The sequence below is a fragment of the Lissotriton vulgaris genome, chromosome 12 (genome assembly GCF_964263255.1).
Source record: "Lissotriton vulgaris chromosome 12, aLisVul1.2, whole genome shotgun sequence".
NCBI classification, from domain to species: domain Eukaryota; kingdom Metazoa; phylum Chordata; class Amphibia; order Caudata; family Salamandridae; genus Lissotriton; species Lissotriton vulgaris.
In genome coordinates this window covers 729,505,753-729,517,907 of record NC_141700.1, presented here as the reverse complement: position 1 = coordinate 729,517,907, position 12,155 = coordinate 729,505,753, and positions in this window count along the sequence as shown.

Sequence of the window (12,155 nt, the reverse complement as noted above, 5' to 3'; positions counted from 1 at the left end):
CAAAACTTGCCCAAAAGTAGGGAGTGCTTTATGAGCACCGATTTTACATTACACCTTCAGGCACAGGAGGGTAAGTGATTTGGCCAGAATCACCGGATGTGAACGTGACCCCAAGGCACGAACCCTGGTTCCCGCAACAAAGTCGGCAGTGCGAACGAGAACCGAAAGTATTGAGCGCATTCATAAGCACCATTTTTACCTACACATTCAAGCACAGGAGTGTGATTTGCCCAGAATAATCGGATGTGAGCGCGACCCTAAGGCTCGAACCCTGGGTCCAGCACCAAAGTCGGCAGCACGAACTCGACCGAGAAGTATGGAGCGCTTAAATGAGCAGTTATTTAATTACCCATTCAAGGCACATGCGATTTGTCCAAAATCACTGATGTGAACGCGACCCTGAGACTCGAACCCCCTAGGTCGGCAGCGCAAACTCAACCCAAAAGTATGGAGCACTTACATGAGTAGGTTTATCATGGGGCGTGGCTATGGCACTGATGGGACTGGCAGCGTGAGCTCGGAGCTCCGTGCCCGAGTCACCGAGGTTATCCTGATTCTGGCGCCCCCCCCCCCCCCCAGACTCACTGACGGCGGTGGGGGACGTCCCGGGGAGCGGAGGGACCGTGAGCTGCCGGCAAGGAGCGTAGGCGACTTAGGAGAGCGGCTTGAGGTCTGAGGAGCCACAAGCGCCAGAGACCCAAGATGGCGCCGGCCCCGGGATCCGAGGACAAAGGACCCCGATACAGGAGGCAGAGGCAATTTGGAGGACCGGCCGATGCCACAGCGAAATCCCCGACATTGGAGCTAGGGCGGGGCTGATTGGTTGAGTGTTGGTGGGGAGCAAGCTGCCTGGAGAACCCCGGCCGCGCCTGTCTAACTGGTGGGAGACACCCCGGGAGTGCCTGGTTGGAGAGCTGGAGTGGGCTGGGCGCTGCAGGCCTGCAGGGAACGTCCGGCGGCCGCCGCCCCTCCTCCCAGCCACTGGAGAGAGCAAATTGTACTGTCCCGGCTTGCGAAGCCCCCATAAGGTGCAGCGGGCTGTGGGCTGTGCGGTGAGCTGGTGGAGGGTGCCCTGATCAAGGCGCATGGGCGGCCCAGGAGAGCGGAGCAGAAGGCGGACATCGGTGGCGCTACTGGCCTGCCCGTCGCTGGGTGTGCATATCAGCGCTGAGAGAACCCTGACTGGTAGCGTGCTGCGGGCGCGCTGGGTGCTCGTCCTGTGCTGGTCCTCAGGCTGGAGTACAGGCTACGTGGTTGTTGCAGCAGGGAGTGCACACGGCGGATGCGGCGAGGAATCCGGGAGAGGAGTGGAGTACCCTGGAGGTCGCGAGTTCCCCGAGGATAGCGGACTGGACAACATCAGCCCATTGGAAGAGATAGGGCCGCGCCTGGACTGGCTGTTGTATAAGGTACTAGCGGTGGTGCACGGTTGCGGGGGTACCGCTGGCGTGGGCACGAGCGATTGGCAGGAGGCGGGAGTGCTGTGTGGACCTAGACCTGGATGAGGCTCACCAAGGAGGACGGGAGGAGGATGAAGGAGTGGGGGCGCGACCCGTGACTGCGTAACTGGAGGTGGCCATGGGCAAGCCTCGAGGTCGGAGGGAAGGAGAGCCGGCCCCATCAGATGCTGAGTCCCCGCCTCAGGAGTCCAAGATAGAGCAGGAACTGCCATTGAGTTCGGGACTGCAGCTGCAATTGGACAAAATACTGGCGGCCATCACTGACACTCGCAATGCCCTCCAGCAAGATATCGCGCAGGTTACAACAGGACTGGGCCTCTTGAGAGCTGACCACTCGAAACTTGCGGACCGCGTGAAGCAGAGGGAGGACACGCTTCGGGAGGTGGGCCCTGCGCAGGCTGCGCTGGCTGCCTCTATGCCGTAGGTCTTAAATAGAGTCACGGTGTTGGAACGGCGAGCTGAGGAGGCGGAAGGCAGGAACAGACGCAATAACATACGTGTGGTGGTGCTGCCGGAGAAAAGTGAAGGGTCGGACATGGTGGCGTATCTGGAGGATTGGCTCTGGACAGTCGTGGCCCCCGAGGGCCTATCGAACTTCTACACCTTGGAGAGAGCGCACCGGGCCCGGCTAAGCCACCGCTGCAGGGCCGCCCGCCACGTCCGGTGGTGGCGCAGCTGCTCCACTTCCAGGATCGGGACTTCTTAATGCGGAAGGCCCGCAGTGATGGTCCCTTCCAAGTGGACAATAGCAATGTCACTCTGTTTCCGGATTATTCGTTTGAGACGCAGCGGCGCCGCATGTCCTTCCAGGCGGTGAAAAAGGAATTGCGGGCGAAGGGGATCCAGTACTCCCTATTCTTCCCGGCTAAACTCTGCAAAGTTCTGGATGGCAAGTCCCACTTTCATGATACACCGGAGGAGGCCTGGGAGTGGCTGGAGTCCTACAGAGCGGGGAAGGACGGACAGGAGGCGGAAGCACATGAACTGGCTGGGGAATTGTAGCCTCGCAGGTCGCAGCGTCTGAGGCGCCGTAAACGCAGCTTGCGGAAACCATCGACCTCACAGACCGCCATGGAATGCAGGGGAGCCCTCGAGGCTGTCGTAGCGATCTCTAGTGAAGTACTGCAGGCCATGTCGGAGGCGTCTGAGCAGGGCAGCGGTAAAGGAGTATCGGAAGGGGAATCTTCGGCATCTGATGAGCAGAGACTTCCACCGGCTACCCCTGCGACGGCTGATGGACTGTTGGATGAGTAGATGCGAGACTGATTGGGGGGTTGCGCTATCAGTCTAGAACTGTTGTGATGTGATGTAGGTTTGCCTGACTGTGGGCAGGGTGTGATAGCGTGGAGGACTGGGAGGGGGACCGGTTGCCTGGGGGATTTGAATTATTGGCTGGATGTAGAAACGGGGTGATGAGGAAAGGGTTCGGGGGGCGTGTGGGGGGAGATGGATTGGGGGACTCGGAGGGCGGGAGTGAGTGGTTTATTCAGATTTGTTGCGTGTAGCACCTTTGGCCCTAGCCCCCCCCCACCGGATGGTGTTGCTCAGTTTGCCTTGATTTTGCATGATGTGTGCAGTTGGGGTGGTTTGGATGGGTTTCACTATGTTAGTGCCTGTTCTTGGGGGGGTGGGCTGTGTGTGGAGAGGGGGGGGAGTGTGGCGCGGTTGGGGGCTTTTTGGTTTGGGGTTGGTTTAAGGTTTAAGGTTTAAGATTTATTGCACAGTTAATAAAAACTCACAATTATTAAAACAAGCAAATTATGAGACAATCACTAATTAAAGTTTTTGTTATTAAAATAACAGGTGAGTTCTCCTTGTTAGTTAATAAAACACATTTTGGTTTGTTGCTGTCCATTGGGGCGACTGGATGCTAACAGTTTTTTTATTTTAAGCAGTGCTTCCAGTTGGCCCGGCAGCTGTTTCTTTTAGTCTGTTAGCCACAATGTCAAAGAATTTTGTTATTCTACAGTTTAACAGGGTTTCTCCTGGGTTAAAGCAGAGCATCACAGCCTGCCTGCAACTTGTTATTCCCTTCTGAATCCATAAGGGCCGAAGCAGGTAGCGCCTTATATCCAGAAGTTTTACGCAGATGCAGATTATGTGTGTCAAGTCCCCTTTTCCAGTAGAGCAGAGTCGGCAGCAGTTTGCTACGTTTTCTCTTTTCCAGGGTGCTAAGTGAGGCATTATGGGTATATTGCCAAGGCGCATATTGAGGAACTTATTTTTTGTTGTCTGTGTAAGACCCGTTGTTAAATACTGTTGTGGCTTAAGAGCTGTGTAGCCTTCCAATACCACCCATCCATGTGCTCTCTTAGCAAGAGTTGCTTTGTCCTTGATAGATGAGACCATCTTGGTGACCTTCAATACCATTTTTTTAAAAGTCTTTGGGTCAGTTGCTGACTCCCATAAGCTTGTTAGTCCTAGGGTCTCCAATGTTTGGGGTTGGGGTCTGCTGGTGCACATGTTTGAGATAACCGTATTATCACTTGTGGCCTTGGTGATTGTAGTGTATATCGCTCGGTGGCTGAGGGGGAGGGCCGCTTTGAGCGGGAGTTTGCATTGTTGTTATGGGTCCAGCTCCTGACGTGAAATTTATAACTTGGAATGTTCGGGGATTGCACTCTATGTAGTGTAGATATAAGGTCCACTCCTATTTAGTTCGGAGGGGGATACAGATAGCTTTCTTGCAAGAGACACATCTTACTACAGCGGAGGGGCAGGCACTACAGCGTAGATGGCACGGGCAGTTGTATAATACCACGTATTCTGCCTTCGCGCGGGGTGCTGATTTGGGTTAGGGCTGGGGTCCCGTTCCAACGAATTGACTCGTTGGTAGACCCTGGAGGCAGGTTTGTAGCGGTACGCGGCCGATTGTATGGCCGGGAAGTGAATCTTTGCAGCGTTTATGCGCCTAATGTGGAACAGGCCTCCTTTCTGGAGACGGTTTCTTCTGCCCTCGACGATTATTTCACAGAACCGGTGTTGATGGGGGGTGACTTTAATTCTGTAGCCGACGTGACTGTAGATCGGTCACACCCACCGCTGCCCTCGGCCCCGATTAATAAACTGGCTAAGGTGCGAGCTCACTGGCAGGATAATTGGGGATTTGTTGATGTCTGGCGCATGCAACACCCAACGGATAGGGACTATTCCTATTACTCAGCCCTGCACGACCTCCATGTCCGGCTCGATGTTATCTTTTGTAGTGCTGGCCTGGCCTCCCTGGCAATCAGCATTGAGTACTTGACGCGTACTATATCGGATCATAACCCTCTCTTGGTAAATTTCTGCTGGGTGGCGGAACGACCCAGGATCCCACACTGGCAGCTGTGCCCCGAGATGTTAGAAGTCCCGGTGTTCCGAGCGGAACTTGGTGCAGGGGTGGAGCACTACTTTACTGAAAATGCGGGCACAGCGTCGACGACGGCTGTGGAATGGGACGCCTTCAAGGTGGTGGTCCGCGGAGTTTGTATTGCCAAATGGGTGGGAGTTACGAAGTTGCTCCTGCAGGAGATCGAGCGAGCTGAGTTGGCCTTGCGCGAGGCTGAGAAGGCCCACTCTGACGGCACCGGGACGCGCGACGATGTACTGGCTCGGAAGTAGGTGGTGGTGGGGGGAGTGGAGCGGCTCCGATGTTTCGACTATAAAGCGTTTGTGGCCCGGGCGCATGCGGAACGGGACAAGGTGGGAACCTTACTGGCTTGGCTCGTGGACCCCGCCCCCCACTGTGTCCCTATCCTGGCACTGGCATTTCATGCCGGACGATTGGAGTATGATCAGCAACGGATCAACGAGCTATTCCGCACCTTTTATGCCGATCTTTATACCAGCCGCCTACAGCCTGATGAGACAGGATCTCAGGCATTCCTAGAGGGTCTGGAATTGCCTTCCATAGAAGAGGAAGAGGCGGAGGTCCTGGGTCAGGACATTACATTGGCTGAAATCCGCAGTTCAATTAAGCAACTGGCACGTAATAAGACACCTGGGAGCGACGGCTTGCCTATAGAATTTTACTCGGCGTATGTAGACCTTTTGGCGCCGAGACTATTGTTGATTTACCGAGAGGCTTTGAAGACAGGGAACTTGCCGGGGTCGACTAGGGAGGCCATCATTATACCCCTTCTCAAGCCCGTGAAATCACCAACGGATCCTGCTGTGGATCGGCCTCTTTCCATGCTTACTACGGATTACAATGCGCAGGCGCGAGCGGCCACGCATGCGCATTGGTATCCAAGATGGCGGCTACGGCGGTGCGAACGAGCAGAGGGAGCCCCGGGACACTGCGGACAAGGTAAGTGCCTTTTATTTACTTTTATTTCAACATTTACAAAAATTAGGTATGTAGGGGAGGGGGCAGGCGGCTTGTAGTGGGGCTACGCGAAGTGCGTAGGCAGGCGTAGTTTCTCGCCCACTTTGCGTAGCTTCGCGTAGCCCCACTACGCATACTACACCCAGGGTTAAATGTAGATTGGTCCCAAATTCTCCACCGAGCATGGAAGGGAACTCGGAACGCTAGGTTCCAACTGATTCAGTTTTTCGTGCTGCACAGGGGGTTTCTCACCCCGGCCAAGATTCAGCAGTATTTCCGGGGGGCTGCGGCGGCCTGCCCCCGTTGCCGAATCGAAGGGGCGGACCTGGTGCATATGCTCTGGGCTTGCCTACTTTACGGAGGTGACCGGGACACTCTGTGAAATAACGGAACGGCAGATTGACACGGACCAAGGGGTGTGCCTGTTACACTGGTTCCCCCACACTAGCAAGAATAAAATAACTATCAAGTTCCTGGACTTAGGACTCATCTTGGCTAAAAGAGAATTAACGTCTCACTGGAAGGATATGGCCGGCCCTAGTTATGGAAGGTGGAAAGCTGCTCTGCTGCTGTGGGTGGGTAGCGAGGGCACGCTTAGGATGCAGCAGGCGCATAGGTCCCATAGTGATAGAGTGTTAGAAGCGGCAAGGGCGTGGGAGGTCATGGTAGCGGAACTTCAGAGGGTGGAGGAGGACACCGACACGGATTCAGGAGCCTCAGCGGGGGAGGAGCAGGCGTAGATGGCAGCACGGGCTGGTAGGAGGAGGAGAGGGGGGGTGGTTCCCCGTAACATGGAAGGTTAAGGGGACTTTTGCTGTAGATTAGCTGTTAACCCACATAAATAAGGCACAAGAGTGATAGCTTTGTGATATGTACTTTTTGAGATAGCATCACCAACAGCGGGGGAGGGTGGGAGTTGCAGTTGTTATTAAGGACGTAGAGGAAGATTGATTGCTATCAGAGTCGATCCGGAAGATTGTTCACTGACAACGGTGGGAGTGGGTGAGCAGATGCTTGGATGCGAGGGGGACTCTGTATAGTGAGATTGGGTATATTACTGTTTTAATGTATGTATCTGGGATATGGGAGATATTGGAAGCATAAGAGACCCTTGTATGTGTTTGATGTTCTGAAACAATAAAAAGATTTAAAAAAATAAAATAAAAAATGAGTAGGTTTATCATTACCCATTTAAGGCACGTGGGAGTTGAGTGATTTGACCAAAATCACTGTATGTGAACGCGACCCTGAGGCTTGAACCCCCAAAGTCGGCAGTGCGAACTCTGCTTCCTCATCTACTCATACTTGTTAATTCAAACCAGTGCAGTGCTGTGATGCACTGGTGGCAGAGTGACCAGGCAGCATGGTGCAGGAGCCGGGACTGGATATACTATGAGAAACTGGCGCTCGTTCAGGGGCCCACAGATATACTATGAGAAACTGGCGCTTGTTCAGGGGGCCACAGATATACTATGAGAAAATGGCGCTCGTTCAGGGGCCCACAGCACCGTAATGATACACATTCAGGCACAACATCCCTCGGACACTGAGTAACTGAGTCTCAAAGCGCTGAACGGGTCTCAAAGCACTGCGGTGAGGAGGCCGTAAGACAGACATATTCAGACAAGCGCTACCTTTACCAATGTAAATGCGCTGCCCTTCTGGGCCTCCGATCGCTGCAAAACAGGCCTAGCCCTCCCCAGAGACGGCCACCTCATAGATGCCTGGGCTGTTACAAGGCCACCCAATAGACATTAAAGACACAGGCTACACTTAAGAATAGATTTGCTACCCTTAGGGGCCTCACAGTGCTGCAAGAAAGAGGCCTAGCCCCCCAACTAAGGTTGTGATCTATTCGCCTGGGTTCCCGCTGTGGTGACAAGGCCGTACATAATCATCTAAAACAAGGGCTACCCTTAAGCAATTGAAAAGCGTCCCCTTAACTGGCTCTAAGCGCTGTAGTAAGAGGCCTAACCCATTAGAGAGAGCTGCGACATGGCGCCTTGGTGGAATGACCTTATTTGAACCGTGCTATCTTAATATATTGTAAAGCGCTAGCCTGACTGCCTCAAAGCGATGTAGACAGACCTAACCCCTCAGGGAGTTCCGCCACATGCGACATGTGGCGGAACTCGCTGAGGGGTTAGGTCTGTAGGGAGGTGCTGCGGCCGAAAGTCGCGTGATGGATGCCCCCAGGTATCCTAGGCCGGGAGAGCGCATCCGCCCCAGACGCTTGGGAGCTGGTCCTGAGGCCTGTTACTGGCCGTTGAGCTTTGCTCAAATATATTGCATCCGGTCCTGGGCTAATGCCCCCGTAGGCCCACAACTGTCTAACCCGCTATGGAGGGGGGTGTTTGTCTCTGTTTACGTGCCCCCTCAAGACCCGATTGCACCCCCAAGGGTGTAAGGGCCTGCCGTACACCGAGACGCGGGGGAGGATGCCTAGCCCCCAGAAAGTGCTGCGGCAAGGCGCCTGAATTGAAGTAGGCGCTTTAACATCGGGCCCTACCAGAAGGCGAGGCCACGACTTGCCCAGAGAATCATGTTGTCATGTTCAATCTGGACGAGAGACAGCGGCTGCCCACGGGATCCAACCCTTCCAAACCCCCGACCTGAGTCACGCTCCCCTACCCCAGCACACCCACGGCCTTTAATACTTTTTAAAATGCGCAAGGCCGGGGCCGGAGCTGTGACGGGCCCTACACAGGCTATGCCTGCGTGAAGAGAGTCCCATACTTAGGTCGGGGAGGAGGGGGGGATAAACAAGGCCCGCATTGACTAACCTTATGGTCAAGCAACATCAATACAGCAGCAGCAAACTGTGTCAGGGCAGCAAGAGAAAAGAGGGTGCTCAGTGGGCGGGAGAGGTATAAGTACCTCTCCCCCTACCCTCTGCTGACCGGAAGTGACGCGGGCCTGGGGGACCCTCGAGGTTCCCCGCAACACTGGGAGGCTAACAGTGTGCCATCCTGTGGCACTAAGTCGGGCCGCCCTCTTAGGAGGTCCCCCTTCATGGGCCCGGGGCAGTCCTGCAGAGAAACGTATCTTTTGCTTGCCCACTGGCGCAGCAGCTGATGTGCAACGTCCTCTTTCAATGGAACATGTGGCATCATCTCTTATGTAAAACAGGCGCGGGGCCTACTAAACACGTCTGTCTGTGACGCATGAACCACATTTACGGAGGAAAACAAGAATTGCGCACTCGCCAAACTAAGGGGCATATTTACAAGGGCTTTATCTTCACTTTTTTGGCTTAAAAAGCCAAAAAGTGGAGATAAAAATATCGCCCTATTTACAAGAGGGTGCTAACATGCATAATCGCATGTTAGCACCCTTTTGGACTACGCCTACTTTTGCATCTCTAATGAGATGCAAAGTGGGCATTCCTGACATACACTAAATGTCAGGACATCAATAGCGCGGCTTCGTGCTATCAGCAAGGATGCCCTAGCATTTTAGTAGACGTTAGTTTTTGGAGAAAACTGCTGTTTTCTCCAAAAACGAACATCTGCTAAATTCTTGACTTAGCCACCCCTAACATAGGGGGTGGATTGTGCTGATACAACCCTGTCGGTCGTATCACCAAGGTTATCACCCTTTTGCAGGGAACATCGCTGGAAAACCAGCGATGTTCCCTGCAAAAGGGAGATAACCTCCCTATCTCTGGATTTTTATCGCCCTGGAGTAACGCGTTGTTAATTACACGCTATAAAAGGCAGATATAGCCTGCGATAATCTAATTATCACTAAGCACAGCCAGCGATAATTATCGCTGGCCGTTGCTAATATGCCCCTTAGAAACCTTAGAGGGAAAGTCTGAAACAACTTTTTACTTCACTAACAGGCTGTGTTATCAGAGGTATTTTAAGTTTCTTTTGAACAAACAGAGACACTTCCATGAGAAACGGGCCTATTTCCTCGCCTCTAAAAATATGGGGGCAGATTTACAAGCCCATTGCGCCACTTTTGCACCACTTTTCCCATGTTAAAAGTGACTTAAAAGTGGCGCAAGGGGCTTGTAAATCTGCCCCCATGGTTTCTTGGTTTTGTTTATGGCCACGTTGCCTCTCTCCTACCAGATTCATCTTTGTAGCCCACCAGGTGAAAACCTTTGAAAAGAACAGAGCAACTGTGAAGGGAAAAAGGAATCACTTGCCGCAGAATATTCCTCTTGTTAGGAAAGGTTCTGAAGCTTGGTGGGAGAGGGGTGCAGGGAAGCTTTATTTCTCTGTTTTCAATGTCTTTTTAGTTGCTGCACGTTTGTGTTCAGGCGTGTTATATTGCGAACTAATACTACTAACTTGTCCTGTATATCCTGTGTCGTCGCCAGATATTTTTTCTCAGTGGTGGCATAGGGACACAGCTAAAACTGGTGAGGCCACTTAGAAACCAACATTGTGAATAGTTTGTACACACACAAACAAGAGCGAGTGCACACACACTACCCTCTTTCCGATTGTTGCCTTGTAGGACACGCTACTTTATTGTTCACGTAACAACATTACAGAAGCTGCGAGTCTCAGCGTGCAGATGGTCCTGGCCTTTGTGGTTCTTGTGACATTGGGGAAGGCCTATCGGCAGCCGGGTAGTTATCATTTCCTAGATCTGAGCAAAACGTGCTGAATGTTCAAGCCAAAAAGTTAGGGGCTTCATTTATGAAAAGTGACGCATCTACCTAGATGCGTCACTTTTTAAATATAGCGCAACAAGGCGCATTTTTTACACTGCTGGTGCGTCACAAAAAGTGACGCACCGGCGGCGCAAAACTGACGCAAGGCCTTCATAAATAAGGCCCTAGGTTTTTACTAACCCTGGGCATAGTGGGCGTAGTGGGGCTACGTGAAGCACCACAAATCTACGCCCACCCACACACTTTGCATAGCCCCACTACGTGCCGCCCACCCCCCTCCCGCCCTCTTGTAAATGCCCTGGCAAGTATTTAAAACATTGTTAAATAAATTAAAACGACTTACCTAACATGCGGCGTCCCGGGGCTCCCTCTTCCTAGTTTCTTGCCACGTCTTCCTGACAAATGCGCATGCAATGTTTTAAATACTTGCCATGGCATTTACAAGAGGGCAGGAGGGAGGCGGGTGGTAGGCTATTTCGCTCCGCCATGGCATGTACGTAGTGTTGCCTACTTTGCGAATCGTGATGTAGCAACACTACGCAGACTCGGTGGAAGGAGCAAAGCCCTATGCCCACCCCTAGTTTTTACTAACCTAACAGGTAAATCCTTTTAATTGACCAAACAGCACGAGCACGCTGCATTAATGTGACCAAATGACTGCACACCACAGAAGACTCAATGCTCCAGCCATAGGCTTTTATTTAAAAAACACGAGACACAGAGGTAGTTTTAGTCATGAATGATTACAACACCAGATTACAATGGTTTGTAAAAGGAATGCTTAGAACTGAAATCAGGTCCACTGGTAATCCTATAACAGAAGCAATGAAGTTTGTGGTTGTGGAAGGAGTGAGATTGTAGCTAGAACAACGTTTGTGCTTGTGGAAGAAGTGAGATTGTAGCTAGAATTTAAGTTCTTGAAGGCAAACATAAAAACATCACTGTGTCAACTCGTCATGCAAACCTCCAAAGCAACTTTGATGAGTGGAGCAGTCATTATTTTTATGTCTCGGCTAGACAACACATGCGCTGACTTTTCAAGACATGTTGGTTTCAATCAGTGGGCTTACAGGCCACCCATGAGCCTACCATTAGTAAGCTTCAGCCTCACTCTCATTTCCTTTGTTTGCATTAGTTATGGCATATGTGTGTTCACAAAGTAGCGCTAGGAAAGAGTAGCGCTAGTAAGTTCCGCGCGATCTATTAGCAAAGCAATAGCTCTCACATTACTGAAAGTTTGAGCTAATGATGGAGCAAGGACTCGTAGAAAAGAGACTTGCTTGGACGCAATCCTCTCACATAACTTTTAACCCTGTATTAACCTTGTATTGTGTGAATTAATATGCACAACAGACTACACTAAAGAAAGAAGAAGCGTGCCTATGTGTTTAACTAACAAGTAACTCAAGTGAGATTCTAAAATGGCTGCTAACTGAAAATCTTTAGTGCGCATGTGTCTACTGCATCTACGTAGTATGACGTACTTTCGCTTGGAGGGAATTTCTTGTGCTTGCGCAGTTGCCAACAAGATGGCTGCTTTGAAACTCACATGCCTGGCATCTGCTTTGCTGGAAACAAAACAAGATATTTTACTAATGCTAACGAGGGGAAAGTAATAATAAGTTTTCTGATAGATACATCTGCCGTGTGGATTCCTCACCTTGTGAATATCCCCCTTGCGTCAGCAACATTCGGAAATTCTTTTTGTAGCTTCGCGCCGACGTGGACGCGGACGTCACAGAGACACGGCTCCGCT